Source organism: Enhydra lutris, unplaced genomic scaffold (assembly GCF_002288905.1).
Source record: "Enhydra lutris kenyoni isolate GAN:26980312 unplaced genomic scaffold, ASM228890v2 scaffoldscaffold8, whole genome shotgun sequence".
In the NCBI taxonomy this organism is placed as follows: domain Eukaryota; kingdom Metazoa; phylum Chordata; class Mammalia; order Carnivora; family Mustelidae; genus Enhydra; species Enhydra lutris.
In genome coordinates, this window is record NW_019154092.1 from 21,430,250 (window position 1) to 21,443,103 (window position 12,854).

The following is a 12,854-nucleotide window of genomic DNA, read 5'->3' on the forward strand; positions in this document are numbered from 1 at the left end:
TTTCCCAGAATTCTCTCTCCTTTCTAGTTCCCAGCTTGAGTTGGCCACAAAAGAAATTTGTATAAGATTTGAAAGGCAGAAGGGAAGCAGCTCAGTGTAGGGCACCAGGCACTGCAGCCTCTCACAAAGAATGCTGGTTTACTGGCTCACTTTGTTAGTGTGGGAAGGCATCCAGGACCATAGCTACTCAAGTTCCTCCAAATCCTGCTGGTTCTTTTCCTTCCAACTTTTTGGGAACTGGACAAGGCATGCATGCAGCTTCATGGCAAAGGTCACCAGCTTTTCCTGCAGGTCCCAAGCATCCCAAGGGTACAAGCAGTGAAAGATACCTGTGGATACTATTTGTCTTCATGGGTTATAGTTTATGCTCACCCTCCCTTCTTCACATCTAATTTTCCTTCCTGACTACCAGGCTGAGCAGATCAGAGTGCCTTCAGCTCCAGATACAACAACAGCCTTCCTTGCACAAACTTCTCCATCAACTCCCACAATTGCATGGGATCTAATTTATACAGAAAACTGCCAATTGCATGGGATCTAATTTATACAGAAAATTGCCAATTCTGTTAATAGTGGTTTTGCTTCCTTAACCGAACCTAAACTGATACAATAGTGCTTCAAACATTTTTTTTGCCAATAAATAGGTGAAACTGCAACACTTTTTGCATTTTCATTTTTTTTAAAAAATCCCAATATTCTATTTGTATTTTTCTTATTATGACGTCAAACATCTTCATGTTTATTTAAAGGCCTTCGAATTTTCCTTCCACTGATTGTTCATATCTGTTGCCTAATTTTTCCCATGGATTTTGGGGGTTTTTTCCCTCACTGTTTTAGTACCAGCTTTCTATATATTTGGGAAATTACCCATTTGCTCATGTGTTAGGGCAATGCTGGCTACTATAATGGATGAACCCACACAGAAGAAGTTTATCCCTTAATGATTGAATCCCATTGCTTGGGCGCCTGGCTGGCTCAGCCGGCAGAACATGCAACTCTTAATCTCAAGGTTTTAAGTCTGAGCCCCATGCTGTGGGTAGAGATTATTCAAAAATAAAATCTTAAAAAAAAAAAAATGCCGGGGGTGCACCTGGGTGGCTCAGTGGGTTAAAGCCTCTGCCTTCGGCTCGGGTCATGATCTCAGGGTCCTGGGACCGAGCCCCACATCAGGCTCTCTGCTCAGCGGGGAGCCTGCTTCCCCCTCTCTCTCTCTGCCTGCCTCTCTGCCTACTTGTGATCTCTGTCTGTCAAATAAATAAATAAAATCTTAAAAAAAAAAAAAATCCCGGGTTTCTGGGTGGCTCAGTTGGTGAAGTGACTGTCTTCGGCTCAGGTCATGACCCTGGAGTCCTGGATTTGAGTCTAGCATCAGGCTCCCTGCTCAGCGGGGAGTCTGCTTCTCCCTTTGACCCTCTCCCTTCTCATGCTATCTCTCTCTCATTCTTTCTCTCTCTCAAATTAAAAAAAAAATCCCATTGCTGATAGCAATCCTTCAAGCAATTATCTAGGAACTAATACTCCCATTTTCTGGCTCTGCCACCTTCAACATACCATTTTCTTTTTAAGATTTGTTTGTTTGGGGACACCTGGGTGGTTCAGTTGGTTAAGCGGCCTGCCTGCTTCTCCCTCTGCCCCTCCCCCTGTTCATTCTCTCCCTCTCCCTCTCCCTCTCTCTCTCAAAAATAAATGAAATCTTTAAAACCAAAAAATATTTTTTTTGTTTATTCATTTATGTAATCTCTAAACCCAACACGGGGATAGAACTCATGACCCTGAGATCAAGAGTCATATATTCTTCCAACTAAGTTAGCCAAGTGCCCCAACATGCCATTTTCAAACATTCCCGAGATTTCTGTGTGTCCATCTGCATTAAACTACCAAATAGGAAAAGAGTTTGGGGAATCATCTGTGATTAAAAACAAAACATGCAAAAAATAATTTAAAAAACCCCAACAGATGGGATTGGGAGGGAGACAAACCATAAGTGACTCTTAATCTCACAAAACAAACTGAGGGTTGATGGGGGGGGTTAGGGGGGGTGGGATTATGGACATTGGGGAGGGTATGTGCTATGGTGAGTGCTGTGAAGTGTGTAAACCTGGCGATTCACAGACCTGTACCCCTGGGGATAAAAATATATTATATGTTTATAAAAAATAAAATTAAAAAAAAAAAACCCCAACAGTACACTAGAACTAGAAGGGAACTTCCTCAACACGATGAAGGGCATTTTTTTTTTTTTTAAAGATTTTATTTATTCATTTGACAGACAGAAATCACAAGTAGGCAGAGAAGCAGGCAGAGAGAGGAGGAAGCAGGCTCCCTGCTGAGCAGAGAGCCCGATGTGAGGCTCCATCCCAGGACCCCCGGATCATGACCGGAGCCAAAGGCAGAGGCTTTAACCCACTGAGCCACCCAGGCGCCCAATGAAGGGCATTTCTGAATAGCCCAAAGCTAACATCATAGTCAGTGGCAAAAACCTGGAAGCTTTCCCCTGAGATGAGGAAAAAGACAAGGATGCCACTTTCACCACTTGGATTTAACATAGTATTGAGTACTGGAGTCTTAGCCAAAGCAATTAGGCAAGAGAAAAAACAGATATAAAAGGCATCCAAATTGGAAAGCAAGAAGTAAAATTATCTCTGTTTGCACATATTTCTTTTTTCTAACAGTTTTGGTCTTTTCTTATGGAATCTTTAGAGTACCAAAGTCGTAGGATAAAAAAATCAACACACAAATTTAGTTGAGCTTTATATACTAAAATTAAATAATCCAGAAAGAAAATTAAGAAATTCCATTTACAATAGCATCAAAAAGAATAAAATTCTTAGGAATAAATTTAACCAAGGAGGCAAAAGACTTTCATACTAAGAACTATAAAACATTGCTGAAAAAATTAAAGAAGACACAAATGGGAAGTCACCAGTGTTCATAGATTGGAAGACTTAATATTGATAAGATGTCAATACTGCCCAAAGACAGCTACAGATTCAATGTGATCTCTATCAAAATCCCAATGATGTTTTTGCAGTAATAAAAAAATTCATCCTTATCTGAAAATTAGAGAGAAAGTGCTAATTGTGGTTTCTTATTTCTTGTTATGTAGGACAGTTAACTTACGTAAACTGAACAAGTGTTTCTCACACTTTAACATTTATATGTATGTTATATGTATATGCACTATTGTGTGTTATATATACACACACACACGCGTGTGTGTATATATATATATATATGATACATCTATGTCGTGTGTTGCATATATATTATGCACACACACAGGCTCTGGTTCAATAGGCCTGGGGTGGAGCCCAAGAGACTTTTCTGTCATACTCCTAGGTGATGCCTTGGATACACTGGCATCACCTAGGAACTCGTTAGGTCTTGCCAGCTAAATATTTAGGAAAGACATTTAGGAAAAAATCTACATGTAGCCTATGTGATCTTCCTCCTAACAGTGCCCCCCACACACACCTCTCTGCTTCATCTCTTGCCGTTTGGGCCACTGCTGCCTCCCTCCTTCAGCTATAGTCATACTGGCCCCACTGCTATTCCTCATATGCTCTAAGCAGGCTTCTGACTCAGGGCCTTGACACTCACTGAGTCCTCGGTGTGGATCACTCTATACCCCTGCCATATGGGCATGACCTGCTTCTGTACTTCCTCCCACTTGTTCAACAAATGTTACCTTTTCAGAGAGGCATTCTTCTGACCACCGCACGTAAAATAGAACACCCATGCTCCAACACCCAACACATGAAATATGTGTTCATGTATGTTTACTGACAGGCCCTCCCCATTAAAATTGTAAGTTCCACATCTGCTTTATTATTGGTAAATAGGGCCTAGAACAGTGCTGGCCATATCGTAGGTACTTAATAAATACTTAGTGAATAGTACAGAGCCATTCATTTAAATTAAAACTTAAAAATCCCAAGTCAAATGGGATGCCTGGATGGCACAGTGAGTTGAGCAATCGACTCTTGGTTTTGGCTCAGGTCGTGATCTCAGGGTCATGGGATCAAGCCCTGCATCAGGCTCTGAGCTCAGCAGTAGAGTCTGTTTGGGTTTCTCTCTCCCTCTCCTTTTCCCCTCCCAACTCCCACACGCACACACATGTGCACATGGTCTCTCTAAAATAAATTTAAAAGTCTTTTAAAAAAATCCCAAGTCAAATACTAGTTGTCTCCATGCTTCTTACTTAAAAGGTATATGAAACTACTGGCTAAGATGGTATATTTTAAAAATTACCTTCTTCTAGCATAAAGTTATATTTATTGATAATGGAGAAAACAACAGGAATGAGATTTTGGAAAAGTTCTCCAAATGATGTGTTTGTTTGTAAATTACAATTCTGTCTTTGAAATGCATATAACACGTGAGTATCATTCATTTCAGGCTGGCCTGGCTGCACTGAAATTCAGGGACAATTCAAGGGCTCTTTATTCAAACATGATACTTGGATTTTGCCAGTTGTGCCATGATTTGTCTATGCCCATTTTAGCTGAGCTCTTTTGGTTAAAAGAAACAAAAATTCACTCCAGAAGGATACAAGGAAATAAGGGCTTTCATGGGGAAATACCAAACTCAGAACAATAGCATCACTTTGCCTCCTAGGAATGGCAGCATTAAAAATGTCCACATCAAGAACTTTTGGGTCTTAACTATAATGTTGAAGTAGTAAGTGGATCAGTTCCCTTCTGCACAACTGTTCTGTTCCTCTCCCTCTACTGTCTGTCAGCCTCATTTCATTTCTTCAACTCATTGCTTATGTTAACTCATGGTTCCTTTTCCCTTATAAGCTTCTAGCTTATACATGTGCATTATGGCCTCTCTAGCATCTGCTTCAATTATGATCTCTTATAGCTTTAACTTCCATAGTTAATTTCCCTTCCTTTTCCAAGGTTCCCAATTTCAATTCTGCGAAGAGTAAATGTGTTCAGACCCCTGACCACCATAATGGTCAAGACTGGCTCAGTTAGCACACACATGCTTTGCTCACTGAAAAGACTTCTGTCCTCCTCCTTTTCAATGATTGAGCTGACACTGGAAATTTCTCATGACTCAACACAGGTAGTCCTCCAAGAAGCCTTTCCTAAGGTTTGATCAGAGACCTGACCTCTGTGTTTCCACATCTTTTTATTGCAACCTGTCTCATAATGTCCAGTAATCGTTTCATACTTGTATCTCCTACTAGAGTGTGAGTATCTCTGGCTTAAGAACTGTAACTTTACAGTTTGGGGCCTCAATTTAATAATCACTAAATAAAGTCTCTAAAAAGATTTTTTTTAATTTTTTTAAAAATTTTATTTTTTCTAAACATATATTTTTATCTCCAGGGGTACAGGTCTGTGAATCGCCAGGTTTACACACTTCACAGCACTCACCATAGCACATACCCTCCCCAATGTCCATAACCCCACCCCCCCTCTTCTAAAAAGATTTTAACCTGATGGAAGTAGTAGGCAAAATCTATTATTCAATCCCCGAAAAAGAAGAGGGAGTAGAAGGAATTCTTTTTGATGGAAAAGTTAAGCCCATCATTGGTTAGAGGAGTTACTCTCCTTAAACACTGGCTCTGGTGGGAGCATATGTTGTATTCGGCAGAGGAGGCTCAGCACAGTTTCCCAAAACTTATTCCACATAAGCTTTCTTTGTGCCATGTTAATGGGTGTCAGGTGATCAAAGCGTCCCTGGTTGGGGAAACTTGTGAAATGCTGGCTTAACAGAATAAAGCATTCTTCTTTACTGTAGTGATTATCAAAATTTGTTCTGTCTACCTCTGGGTATCTGAAACCATTTCAGAAGGTACATGGGGGTCTTAATTATTTTCATATAATACTAAAATGATTGCTTTTTTCACAGTGTGGACATTTCTGCTGATGGTGCAAAAGCAGTGATGGGTAAACCTGCTAGAGCATTTACAAATCAGGGCAGTGAACCCAAACTGCTCCTTGTCATCGTATTCTTTACTGCTATACACTTATACTTTGTTTTTTTTTTTCAAGGGAGTTTCCCTTAAGAATGTTCTCGATGAGGGTGGCTGGGTGGCTCAGTCAGTTAAGCGTCTGCCTTGGGCTCAGGTCATGATCCCACAGTTCTGGGATAGAGACCCGCATGGGGCTCTGTGCTCAGTCTGGAGTCCACTTCTCCCTCTTCTCTCCTGCTGGTTTGTGTGCACACACTCTCTCTCTCTCTCTCTCTCTCTAATAAATAAATAAATAATATTTTATTGAAATAATAATATGTTCTTGAAGAAGAAGTAAAAATTGCATGTTTTTAAAATATTCTGTGTAATAAAGTAAGAATTACACATAAAGTACCTCTGCTATTTACCAAAGTAAAATGATTGATTTGAGAAAAAGCACTTGTGCAATTGTTTGAATTGCCAGCTGAACTAACCACTTTTATTTTTCATGGACTGTCATTTCTTCTGAGGAAGAAACTATGTTTTACAAACAAACAGTGTTTTGTCTGAAATATACTGACAAACTATTTTGTTGCCAGACTTGGGTATTTAGCAACTATTTTCTCAAAAACGAAAATAGTAAATCTGCCACTTCAAGACAAACTACTGACAGCATTTATTGCCAAGGATAAAATTCAACTTTCAAGAAAAAATTAGAATTGAAAGAACTGTATAGGGGCGCCTGGGTGGCTCAGGGGGTTAAAACTTCTGCCTTCGGCTTGGGTCATGATCCTAGGGTCGTGGGATCAAGCCCTGCATTGGGCTGTCTGCTCAGCAGGGAGCCTGCTTCCTCCTCCTCTCTCTCTCTGCCTGCTTGTGATCTTTATCTGTCAAATAAATAAATAAAATCTTAAAAAAAAAAAAAGAAATGAATGCACTACTATTAGATTGACAGCATCCCAATACATAAAGCTGATAAGATTGGTGGTGTTATCGAGAAATAAAACACTTCTGATATTGTATAATGAAATATGTCAACATTCAGAAGATCTGAGTAACTCAATGAACCAACGTTCCCCAAAGACATGCACAATATAGCAACATGGTACACAGGTAAAAGATCCATTCAAAGAGGCCCAATGCAACCAAGGGAACTGAATGTAAGAGAGTATGAAAGGTTAATTGATATGATTTTGATTTCCACATTGCAACTGAACTTTAAAACCTGCTACTTGTAAAGTTTGGTGCGGCATCAAAAAAGAATGTCCCCAACAATCTGAAAAGGCTATTAAAATACTCTTCCCTTTTCCAACTCCCTATCTGTATGAGGCCAGATTTTCTTCTAGATTTGAACCAAAATAATATATTGCTGCAAACTAAATGCAAAGTAGATATAAAATCCAGCTGTTTTCCCTTAAGCCAGACATTAAAGATATTTGCAAACATATAAAAGAATGTTATACATTCACTATGTTTTTTTAATAGTTTTTTTCATTTAAAGTATTTATACTAATTCATGTGTTAGTCTTCTACCTTTCAGCCACAGATCCACCTTTCTTTGACCTCTTTTGTGATAACAGAATTGGACTCTGAAAACATTTCTTCTTTGCCAGCTGGTGACATGAGACACTTCGTCCATAGTGGGCACTGAAGAGATACTGCTGAGCCATAGATCAGCAATGGCAGCCTGACCTAGGGCTGGATCCCGGAGTCCTGAGATCATGACCTGAGTTGAAGTCAGGCACTTAAGAGACTATGCCATCTAGGCACTCCAAGAGACTCTTACTCATAGGAAACAAACTGAGGGCTGTCGGAGAGATGGGGGTGGGAGGAGGGGGGAACCGGGTGATGGGCATTAAGGGCACATGAGGTAATGAACATTGGCTGTTATGTAAGACTGATGAATCACTGACCTCTACTTCTGAAGCTAAAAATACATTATATGTTAATTGACATTAAATAAAAATAAACAAAACAAAACTGGAAATCCTTTTTTTCTCATATAGAAGTTCCTTTAAAAATAAAAAGAAGAGGAGATCACACCTTATTGGCTAACAATGAAATGAAATACAGAGGCTCCTGGGTGGTTCATTCAGTTGAGTGTCCAACTCTTGGTTTCAGCTCAATACATGATCTCAGGGTCATGAGATCAAGCCCAGCACTAGGCACCATGCTGTACAGCTCCGTGCTCAGCAAAAAGTCCGAGTGAGATTGTGTCATTCTCCCTCTGCCCCTACCACTAACTCATACACTCACTCTCTCTCTCAAAATAAATAAATCTTAAAAAAAAAATAAAATGAAATGTATGAACTGGTATTTCTTGACAGTACAGTGAAGATACATGGCAAAACTTGGTGAAACAGAAGATAGAGAAGGGTATCCGGAAGGAATATGTGGAAACAAACAGAGGTGATAGTAGGTGGGAGGTTTCAACTCAGTTTTGCCTGGAACCTTGACCTTCTACCTTCCTACTATTAAACCTCATGATACTGTTCCCCGGAACTGCAGCTTAAACAGCAAAATAACACAGGCCCTTCTTTTTTTTTTTTTTTTAAAGACTTTATTTTTAAGTAATCTCTTCACCTAATGTGGGGCTCAAACCTACAACCCCAAGATCAAGAGTCTCATGCTCCACTGACTGAGCCAGTCAGGTGCCCCACAGGCCCTTTTGAAAGGAACCCAGATTCTACTGGGACTTAGGAAAGTAAGGAATATACCAAGAGGATCTACCAGGAGGAAAGAAGAAACACATCGGAGGGTATTTGCTTGAGAGAGGGTTGAAGAAGACTTCCTTGGGAAAAGCTCTTCTCCTACCTCTTTGCCTGGCAAGAAGAGCACAGTATCATAAGATGGCAAGTTTGAGAAAAGGGAAATCGCCAGAAGTGATGTCAACCAGGGATCACAACACGATAGGATTTCTATTCTAGGTTTGGGTTTTATTCTGGAGGCACTGCGGGAAGGAAGGGTAGTGATAGTGAGGGGGGCCATGCAAAGTTTTTAAGTATGGAAGAAACATCAAATTTTTGCCTTAGAGAGGCAAACATGAAACAACTAAACCACCTGAGGAGACATATTAAGAAGAAGACTAGGAAGCATATCATTGTAATTATTCGGTATTTTTCTGGAGATCGTATCTAATCAATGCAACAATATTATGAAAATACATGATCTACAAATTCAGTCAGTCAGTCAACAAATATTTATGAAACACCCATTATGGGCCAGCCACTGTTCTAGGCTAGAGGGCCATAGCAGTGAACAACAGTAAAAGATCCCTGCCTTATAAAGCATCACTCCAAAAGAGACAGACTGAAGTCTCGCTACCTCTCACCATTTCATCTAGTGAAACACCTTTATCTTGGCTTCTTGACTTAACTATTTTGGGTTGTCTTCCCTAACTCTCCAGTCTTTCTTCTTCCCTCCTTCCCTCTTCCTCTATTGGCTCCACTGACTGCTGAGTTTTAAAGGAGGTTCTTCTCTCTTTACTGTACTTTCTCTCCCTCAGTGATAACATCCAGTCCCATTACTTCACATACAATCTATACTGTGTCAGGAAGTACAAGCAGACAGGTAATTTAACACCTACCTTGTGTGTCCCTTTCAAATTCCATCGGATCTTTCTTGAACTTGAACTCTCAATTTTTTCCATCAGAGCTGCTCCATCTCCAATCTTCCCCATCACTGTGAATAAAATCACCAACCAATCAGTTTCTCAAGCTAGAAATGTGAGAGTGCTTCTTAACACTTCTCAGTCCTGGGTGGCTCAGTTGGTTAGTGTCTGTTTCTTGATCTCAGCTCAACTTGGGTCTTAATCTCAGGGTCAAGAGTTCAAGCCCCACATGGAGGCTACTTAAAAAAAAAAAAAAAAAAAAAAAGCAACATAACGTTTCTCAGTCCTTAGGCTACCTTGCTCAATTTACCACAAAAATCCATAATTTTTTACCTTCAAATATGTCCACTGCTAACACCCTATTTCTACATCCACTACCATCACCCCATTTCAAGCCACCCTCATCTCTCATGTGGTCTACTGCAAAAGCTATCTAACTAGTTTGTTTTTCTTGTGCCCTCCCCAAGTCCACTCTCTGTATAACAACTAAAATGATCTTTTAAGAATATAAGTTACTCAGAAATTGATGGGAATTCGTGAAAAGGATACAGGAGATAATTTAAGAGGAGATCCTACTGTCCAAATCTGGGATAATCTAAGAATCAAAATAATCATGGTAATAACTGGTCATAATACACTGGCTAAAAAAGAATACATAAGTCCCTACTGATATGTACATAAGAAAAATGCAAAAACTACTTCTTCCAATAAAATCTCAAATGATAATGTACAAGAAATGAAAATGAGTTTTAAAATATCACCACTGTGCATCCATCCTAGTAATAATTGACTCAGCCAAGAGTCAGTAAAGAATGCTAAATAGATCAAAGTTTGATGAAGAACAAGATATTTATGTAGTCTCAAAGTATGTTCCACAAACTTATTAATCACAAAGAGGAAAAACAGTGACTTTACAATGAGAAACCCCAAACATACCAACATAAACAAGTGGTCAAATTTAAGGCATATAATAAAACTTACAAACTTGTATCATGTGTCTCCTACTGTGATATAAAGAATATAGCCTTACTCATGTACTATTTCTGCCAAAACGTTAAACTGAATATGATCAGGAGAAAACAAGAAAGAGACAAGCCTAAGCTGAGGACATTCTACAAAACAAATGGCCTGTTCTTTTCAAAATTGGCAGTATCATCAAAAACAAAGAAAGGCGGAGGAACTATTCTAGATTAAAGGAGACTAAAGAGATAAAACTATATGCAATGAATGAATTTGGATTGGATCCTGGACTAGGAAAAAAAAAATCAAGGACATTATTGAGACAGTTGCCAAAAGTGAAAAGACCTGTTGATTAAACATCTGTTAACTAAATAATTGTATCAATGTTAAGTCCTAATGTTGTTCATTGTACTTTGGTGATGTAAGTGCATGTCCTTGTTTTTAGGAAATATACAATGAGGTATTTGAAAGAAGAGGGCAGGTCTGCAAATTACTTTTAGGTAGTTCAGAGAAAAAAAGTATATATAGAGTCAATTCTCATGATTTATGGTAGTTATGTTGTATTAAAGTTACAAAATACGAAATTAGCTAATAGTCAACCAAGACTCCAACGGGAAGTACAGGGTTAGGTTCCTGTAAGCCTTTGCTCTTAATATTTTTCTCTACCCATCAATACATAACCTTGTTTTATGTGTATTTTTGTTTAAAGACACCTTATTTAAAGTATGTTATTGATTCAGTAACACTGAACTCACAACCACGAGCACGATAACTTACGCCAGAACTACACTTATCTAACGTATATATTTTCCTCCGTACAGCAGATCACGGCCTTTCTGTGCTTAGGAAAACCAAGCAGCGCTTTAGCACTATGCCAGCACTATGTCTGTCACTAAGCAGTGACATCACCAACAGAAAACACAAAAATAAGGAAAACATGGCACTAAGTAGGCAGCAAAAAGGATAACTGGTTACAGTAGGGGAGCTGAAACAAGAAAGCAGAGCATCTCATTGCTTGACCTCACCTGGGAACATGCACATTTGGCAACTCCAATTTTCTGTTGTTCTCCACATGCCTGTAAAAGGCTTCGAAAGTCCTAGTAGGTATTGATTCAGAGAGCACCACTGATGTAAGTTTTATGAAGTAGGTGAATTAAACATGGAATCTGTGGGTAATGAGGATGAGTGTGTGTGTGTGTGTGCATATATATACATATGCACACACACACACACACACACACATATATATATGCCACATATATATATATGCCACACACACACCCCCTGAGGGAATGATAAAAGAAATCAAAATGTTAAAATTGGTAAATCTGGATGAAGGGGATATCGGAGTTATAAATGCTCTTTCTTGCAACTCTTCTCTAAGTTTGAAATTATTTCCAAATGAAAAGTTTAAAATGTTAATAAATTCATTTTACTCCTCTGCTTAAAATATTTGTTTCTTTCATTTGCACATCATATGACCGCTCTCTGACTCTCCAACCTCATTCAGGCAACTGCTCCTCTGGTTCACTCTCTGCCAGTCTCACAGGCTTCTTTTAATTCCTGGAACACTTTCCTAACTCCCTAGCTAAATTAGACACTGTCCATTATCCTCTTTCAAAGTACCTTCTTTTCTTTTGTAGTATTTATCAGAATTCATAATTATACATGCAAACAATTATGTGTTCTTGTTTAATAAATATTATATATAAAATGATCATTATAAAGACATTTTAGAAGCATGAAATTATGCACATGACCTGATTTAAATGTTTAGTTTAGGCATGGAAAATTATTTAGATACAGTTGGCTCTAAATTATAGGGAAAACCATATGTATACTTCACGTGAGAGCAAGCATATAATAGACAAGGAATAGAAGGTAATATACAAAAATGAGAATTCAGCTGAAATGATAGAATTGTAAATAGTTAAAAATAGAAATTGTTTTCTTTTTTTAGGTTCCTTTCAGTAAGAAAGAAAAATAGTCCTAAATCAATGAATGATGATAATAATTATAATGTTCATCTTTAAAGGAACATTTTGGAAGGCAGCTATGCTCACCACTATACCACTGGTGCAGACTAAAGGAACATTTTTAATAAAAATATGATTGCAGACCACAGAATAGCACAAAGCAGGAGCAAGTCTGGAGTTATACAGAGAGTGCAGTTAGCATAATTAAAGTGAGCATACGTGGGCTTGAGCTAAAAGTGACAGTGGGAATAAGAGGAGTCAATGGATTCCAGAGATCTGTTATTATAGATATGATGTTAGGATTGCCAGGATCTAATGAAACAGGTGAAAAGAGAGGGAAACAGGTGAAAGGAAGGGAAAAGTCAAGGTCATTCCTAATTTTATATCCTAGGCAACTGGA